Source organism: Aotus nancymaae, unplaced genomic scaffold (genome assembly GCF_030222135.1).
Source record: "Aotus nancymaae isolate 86718 unplaced genomic scaffold, 86718_ANA_hifiasm-v0.15.2.pri h1tg000012l, whole genome shotgun sequence".
NCBI lineage: Eukaryota > Metazoa > Chordata > Mammalia > Primates > Aotidae > Aotus > Aotus nancymaae.
In genome coordinates this window covers 41474622-41482709 of record NW_026988423.1, presented here as the reverse complement: position 1 = coordinate 41482709, position 8088 = coordinate 41474622, and positions in this window count along the sequence as shown.

Here is an 8088-nt window from a genome sequence, read left to right as displayed (position 1 = left end):
GGAAAAAAAAAAACACACACGCCACCTCCAACGCCGCTGTGACCTCCGACCCCGGGCGTCCGACGGCGGGGCGGCTGGGACAAGCTTCGTCAGAAGCAGGCGGCGGAAACACGCTCCCGGGCCGGGTCGCGTGCGTGGCGGACGTGCGTGGAGTGCGTGATGGAGGTTTGTGGGTCTGCGTCCGGGTTTGGTGCTGTGCGCGTGCCTGTGTGCGTGGTGCGTATGTGTGGCTCGTAGTCAGTGTGCGCCGTGTACAAAGGTGTGTGCGGTGCATGTGTGTGTGGGTGTGTACAGCGTGGATGTGTAGGGAGTGTGCACACGTTAGTGCACACATAGTGTGTGTGCTTATGTGTGCGCCGTGCGTGTGTCTGTTGATGTGCTGGAATATTAATCACTGCTGATAAACATATGATTTTGGGCTGGGCGCGGTGGCTCACGCCTGTAATCCCAGCTCTTTGGGACGCTGAGGCAGGAGGATCGTCTGAGTCCAAGAGTTCGAGACCAGCCTGGGCAACAAAGGGAGACTGTCTCTATTTTTTTTTTTTTTTTTTTAAAGACGGGGTTTCACCATGTTGGTCAGGCTAGTCTTGAACTCCCGACCTCAGGTGATCCGCCCGCCTTGGCCTCCAAAGTGCTTGGATTACGGGCGTGAGCCACCACGCCCAGCCGACTGTCTCTATTTATAGATAAAAACAAAATGAAGGCCGGGCGCGGTGGCTCTCGCCTGTAATCCCAGCACTTGGGGAGGCCAAAGTGTACGGATCACGAGGTCAGGAGTTGGAGACCAGCCTAGCCAATATGGTAAAACTCCATCTCTACTAAAAATACAAAAACTGGCTGGGCGTGGTGGCAGGCGCCTGTAGTCCCAGCTACTCGGGAGGCTGAGGCAGAATTGTTTGAACCCAGGAGACGGAGGTTGCAGTGAGCCGAGATCGCGCCATTGCACTCCAGCCTGGGTAACAAGAGCGAAACTCCATCTCAAAAAAAAAAAAAAAAAAAAAAAAAAGAATCGCTTGACCCAGGGAGGCAGAGGTTGCAGTGAGCCGAGATCGGGCCACTGCACTCCGGCCTGGGCAACAGAGAGAGATTCCGTCTCAAAAATGTAAATTAAAAATAAAATGGAAAATGAAAATTTAAAAAGTGTATTTTTTGTACAATCACTTTGCAAAATAATTTGCGTTATGCAGTACACTTAAAGATGTACACATCCTCTCTTGAGAATATATTTTCCTGGAGAAACAGTACACTTAAAGACATGTGCACCCTCTCTTGAGAATATACTACCCTGGAAAAACAGTTGCACTTATGCACCAGTAGACAAAATAATGCTCATAGTTGCACTGTTTATAGCAGCAGTTTGGTTCCCTAAAAACTGGGGAGAAAAAGCAGATGTCCATACAGTCAAATGTAAAAATCAACTTTGATATATTTATGGTTTGGTTTGTTTTTCTACAGACAGCGTCTCCCCATGTTACCCAAGCTGGTCTTGAACTACTGGGCCCAAGTGATCCTCCCACCTTGGCCTCCCAAAGTTCTGGAATTACAGGTGTGAGCTGCCACACCTTGCCCATCTGCATGTTTAATCAGATACAAAAGACCAGTGAAAATTATTTAATACAGCTCACACAATTATGGTAGTTAATTTCAGAATATAATTTTGGCAGGGAGCAAATCACAAAATGGTACACTGCTACATATTCCCATTATATAAAATTCAAAACAGGCAAGTTAATCGACATATTGTTTAGAAATGCATATGTAATTGGTTGAACTGACATAAAGCAGGGGTACAAGATACATAAACTTCATGTTAAGTGTGAGGGGAATGTGATGGGCGGGAGCACATGGTGCTTTGCAGGTAATAAAAGTTTTGTTGTTACTTTTGAGACAAGGTCTTGCTCTGTCACCCAGGCTGGAGTGGTCTCGCAATTATGGCTCACTGCAGCCTCAACCTCTCAGACTGAAGTGATCCTCCTGTCTCAGCCTCCCGAGTAACTGGGACCACAGGTATGCACCACCATGCCCAGCTAATTTTCATATTTTTTGTAGAAATGGGGAAACCCCCATTTGCCCAGGCTGGTCTCGAACTCCTGGGCTCAAGTGAACCGTTCACTTCCACCTTCCAAAGTGTTGGGATTATAGGTGTAAACCACTGCACCCGGCCGTCGGGACCCATTTTAACAAAGGTTTATCAGGTGACGCCTGCAATGATCAACACAATGGCTCAGTTCCTTCACTGAATACCCTCTTATTTCCATGGTTCTTGCCCTCTTTTGTTATCTTGCACCATTTGAATTACCTTCCTTGTTGTAATGGGTGTCACATAATCTGCAGTGCAGGCAGTATTGAATTGTGTATATAAGGATGGAACCAAACTCCCTAGTGAGATGTCCCTTACCCAGGCTATGACTGATAATGTAATTAAAGGAGCCCCCACCACCAATGGCACCATATATGACCTAGTGATTGAGACCGTAGGAGAATGTAAAAAAGGCAACCTCAAATCTTTTATCCTAGCTACCTTGTATGGGATTTCAATAAAATTTTTGTTTTTGTTTTGAGACAAAGTCTTGCTCTGTTGCACAAGCTGGAGTGCAGTGACACGATCTCAGCTCTCAGTTCACTGCAACCTCCACCTCCCTGGTTCAAGCAATTCTTCTGCCTCAGCCTCCCAAGTAGCTGGGATTACAGGCACATGCCACCACGCCCCGCTAATTTTTGTATTTTTAGTAGAGACAGTGTTTTGCCATGTTGGTCCGGCTGGTCATGAACTCCTGGCCTCAAGTGATCCACCCACCTTGGCCTCCCAAAGTGTTGGGATTACAGGTGTCAGCTACTGAATCTAGCCAAGATTTTAAAAAACCCTTTTTAAGAGGGACAAGTTCTCACTGCGTTGCCCAGGCTGGTTTTGAACTTCTGGCCTCAAGCTATCCTCCTGACTCAGCTTCCCAAAGTGCTGGGATTACAGGTGTGAGCTACCACATCCAGCTGGATTGTTAAAAAAATTTTTTTTAAAAAAAAAAGACAAATTAGCCGGGCGCGGTGGCTCACGCCTGTAATCCCAGCACTTTGGGAGGCCAAGGTGGTGGATCACGAGGTCAAGAGATCGAGACTGTCCCAGTCAACACAGTGAAACCCCGTCTCTACTAAAAATACAAAAAATTAGCTGGGCATGGTGGTGCCTGCCTGTAATCCCAGCTACTCAGGAGGCTGAGGCAGGAGAATTGCCTGAACCCAGGAGGCGGAGGTTGCAGTGAGCCAAGGTTGCACCATTGCACTCCAGCCTGGGTAACAAGAGCGAAACTCTGTCTCCAAAAAAAAAAAAAAAAAAGACAAATTAGATGGTGCAGCCACTTTTAGGAAACAATCTGGCAATTTCTCCCAAAAGTTAAACATAGAGTTACCGTTTGAAGCCAGGCGTGGTGGCTCATGCCTGTAATCCCAACACTTTGGGAGGCTGAGATGGGAGAATTGCTTGAGCCCAGGAGTTCAAGACCAACCTGGCCAACATGGTAACTGTCTCTACTAAAAAAAAACAGAAAAATTAGCTGGGCGTGGTGGCAGGCACCTGTAATCCCAGCACTTTGGGAAGCTGAGTCAGGAGGATTGCTTGAACCCAGGAGGCAGAGGTTGCAGTGAGCTGAGATCACACCACTGCACTCCAGCCTGGGCAAGAGAGTGAGACTCCATCTCAAAACAAACAAAAAACAAAAACAAAAAACCAGCGTGGAAAACATAGCAAGACCCCATCTCAAATAAGCAAATAAGTTCTAAGACTTATGGCTTTATTTAAAAAACAAAGTTACTGGCCGAGTGTGGTGGCTCACGCCTGTAATCCCAGCACTTTGGGAGGCTGAGGCGGGCGGATCACTTGAGGTCAGGAGTTTGAGACCAGCCTTCCCAACATGGCAAAACCCTGTTTCTGCTAAAAATATGAAAAATTAGCCTGGTATGGTGGCAGATGCCTGTAATCCTAGATACTTGGGGGTGCTGAGATGGGAGAATGGCTTGAGCCCAGGAAGCAGCTAACTTTGATATTTCTTTTTTTTTTTTTTTGAGACGGAGTTTCACTCTTGTTACCCAGGCTAGAGTGCAACGGCGCGATCTCGGCTCACCGCAACCTCCGCCTCCTGGGTTCAGGCAATTCTCCTGCCTCAGCCTCCTGAGTAGCTAGGATTACAGGCACGCGCCACCATGCCCAGCTAATTTTTTGTATTTTTAGTAGAGACGGGGTTTCACCGTGTTGACCGGGATGGTCTTGATCTCTTGACCTCATGATCCACCCGCCTCGGCCTCCCAAAGTGCTGGGATTACAGGCGTGACCCACCGCGCCCGGCCTGGTTTTCTTTGTTTTGTAAAGCCCTAACCTTTAAAAAAAAAAAAGTTTTGTTTATATATAATTAACATACTATACCATTAACTCAATTAAAAGTGCACACTTCAGTGGTTTTTAGTTTAACCACAGAATTGTGCAACCATCATCATATTTATTTTTTCTTGAGACGGAGTCTTGCTCTGTCGCCCAGGGTGGCGTGCAATGGCCTGATCTTGGCTGACTGCAACCTCCACTTCCCAGGTTCAAGAGATTCTTGTGCCTCAGCCTCTCAAGTAACTGGGATTACAGGTGCACGCCACCATGCCCGGCTAATTTTTGTATTTTTAGTACAGGCGGAGTTTCACCATGTTAGCCAGGCTGGTGTCAAACTCCTGACCTCAAGTGATCCACTTGAGATCCGAACTACTCAGGAGGCTGAGGCGGAAGGATCCCTTGAGGTCAGGTGGTCAACACTGCAATAAGCTATGACCACACTACTGTACTCCAGCCTGAGTGACAGAGCGAGACCCTGTTTCAAAAAAAATACCCAAAAACCTCAAGAGCAGAAGGGTAGTGTATTATATTTACCCACACATGTGCCTATTCTCGTTTATTCATCTGGAATGTCCAAGTTTCCTTCATCCATCATTACCTTTTTGTTGAACAACTCCCCTTAGCCATTCTTTAGGGGCCGTCTACTGGTGAAAAATCCTATGGAATGTCTTTATTTCATTTTCATGTCTAAATGATATTTTTGGCATTTTTTTTAAGCACTTGAAAAAATGTTATTTCACTTCCTTCTGGTCACCATTGTTACTGAAGAGAAATCCACTGTCATTAAAACCCTTGTTCCACTATAAGCAATGTGTGATTTGCTGTTTACTAGTTTCAAGATTTTTTTTTTGGCCAGGAGTGGTGACTCATTCCTGTAATCCCAGCACTTTGGGAGTCTGAGGAGGTAGGATCACTTGAAGTCAGGAGTTCCAGATCAGCTTGGGCAACACAGGGAGTCTTACGTATTTTTTGTATAAAAAAATACAGAAAATATTAGCCAAGGGTGGTGGTTCATGCCCGTAGTCCCAGGCTGAAGTGGGAGGATCACCTGAGTCCTGAAGCTGAGGCTGCCTTGAGCCATCGTTGTGCCATTGCACGCCAGCCTGGGCGACAGAGAAGCCTTGTCTCAAAAACTCTATCCACCAATCAATCGATCGTTTCACTATAGGTAATCTGTCACTTGCTATTTAACTACTTTCAAGGTTTTTTTGTCTTTAATTCTGAGAGGTTTGTGACATGTCCTTGCATAATTTATTTATCCTGTTTGTGGTTCACTCAGCTTCTTAAATCTGTAGTTTTCTGCCTTTGAAATTTTGGGGGAGATTTTCAGCTGTTATTTAATTTTTTTTTTAGCCATATGCATTTTTCTCCTCTCCTTCTGGGACTCTAGTGACAAGAATAATAGATTTTTTTTTTTAAACCATCCCACAGGTCCCTGAGCCTCCATTTTAAAATTTCAGTTTTCTCTTTGTTGCTCACATTGGAAATTTCTATTGATCTGTATCCCAGTTAATAGATCCATTCTTCGGTCTCTGCTGTTGGAAATAGAAATTGGAAATAGATGCTTGGTGCTGCAAAGAAAAATTAGTACTGGGACTAAGGATCTCTCAGCAAAGCAATTCTTTTTACTTCCTGCAGAAAGGGTCCCATAGCAATCTTGCCATGAGAGTACAATGAACAAAGGAAAGCAGACATATTTATTTCTTACGCATTTGGAGGGGTTGTCCTTACTGCTGTGTCTGATCTGCATTGGCTGGAGCCAGATCTCACAATCTAAACTAAAACCTGATTGGCTAATAACTTGAAACTTTTCTAAATAGGTAAAAGCAATGGAGAGCAAAAAGGGGAAGTTCAAATAAGGAAGGGGCATAGGCTGCAAGCTGGGACACGCCTGTGAGCACGTCCAGCACAGATATCTTGGTTAAAGTACAAGGACAGAGAATGTACTACATGCCTGTAAGCATGTCTAACAGCTACATAGTGTAGGGCTTCTACCAAAAGGCTTTTAAAGAAAGTGTTTGAAACAAACTATTGGTCGGGCGCGGTGGCTCATGCCTGTAATCCAAGCACTTTGGAGGCCAAGGCGGGCGGATCACCTGAGGTCGGGAGTTCAAGACCAGCCTGACCAACATGGTGAAACCCCGTCTTGGAAAAAATAATAATAATAAATAAATAAATAAATAAATAAATAAATAAAACTATTATTTCTTTTTTTTTTTTTTGAGACGGAGTTTTGCTCTTGTTACCCAGGCTGGAGTGCAATGGCAGATCTCGGCTCACCGCAACCTCCGCCTCCTGGGTTCAGGCAATTCTCCTGCCTCAGCCTCCTGAGTTGCTGGGACTACAGGCATATGCCACCATGCCCAGCTAATTTTTTGTATTTTTAGTAGAGACGGGATTTCACCATGTTGACCAGGATGGTCTTGATCTCTTGACCTCGTGATCCACCTGCCTCTGCCTCCCAAAGTGCTGCGATTACAGGCGTGAGCCACCGTGCCCGGACAAAACAAACTATTATTTCTAACACTTACAAATTTTTTTAAAACAAGAAAGGAAACTTTGAAGAGGAAATTTTTACTTTCCACACTGCAGTTCTAATTGTAAGGCCGGTTGCCTTGCCGGGAGCTCAGAGGCACATCCCCCACCCCCCTTTTTTCCGAAAGCTCAGACATGCTTGGGTTGTTCCCTTTTCCCCTTCTTTCACAGCCTGGCTTTCCCTTAAAGAACCCAGTATGCAAGCGGGGTCTTGTGATTCTAGTCAATAGCAGCTAAGTCTTTCTAGCCAATAGCAGCCGAGTTTTTCTAGCCAATAGCAGCCGAGTAATTCTAACCAATAGCAGCCAAGTCCTGTATGCAAACAAAGGCTTGTAACCTTACCCAATAGTAGTCCTGCTCTCCCACAACCAATCGAGCTCCTTCACTCCCTATAAAACCCCACATCCGAGAGGGGTCCACGCGACTTCTCCAGCCCCTCCTGTCGGACTGCAGAACCTCGCCCGGGAGCCTGAATAAACCCTTCATATTGGATCTTCTTGTGTTGGCCTCAGTTTCTTCTTTTTAAACTCGGCAAGAACCCAAAAACAAACCTCACACTAATGATTTTTTTTTTTTTTTTTTGAGATGGAGTCTTGCTTTGTTGCCTAGGCTGGAGTGCAGTGGCACGATCTGAGCTCACTGCAACCTTCGCTTCCCTGTTCAAGTAGTGATGCCTGTGCCTCTGCCTCCTGAGTAGCTGAGATTACAGGCATACACCATCACACCTGACTAATTTTTGTATTTTTAGTAGAGACAGGGTTTTACCACGTTGGCCAGGCAGGCCTCAAACTCCTGACCTGGCAGCTGATGCCTGTAATCCCAGCACATTAGGAAGCCAAGGTGGGAGGACTGCTTGAGCCCAAGAGTTTAAGACCAACCTGGACAACATAGTGAGATGCTGTTTCTATAAAAAAAATTAAAAATTAGCTGGGTGCAGTGGTGCACACGTGTAGTCCCAGCTACTCAGGTGGTGGAGACAGGAGGACAGCTTGAGCCCAGGAGATTGAGGCTGCAGTAAGTAATGTTAGCCCCACTGCACTCCAACCTGGGTGACAGAGCAAGACCCTATCTCCAAAAAAAAAAAATTTCAAGACGGCAGCTACAGAGCCCTGAAGCCCAAGCATAGCACCCTCTGCAACCACGCCTTTGTGTTTCTCACTCAGTCTTCTGTTTCTCATATAGAT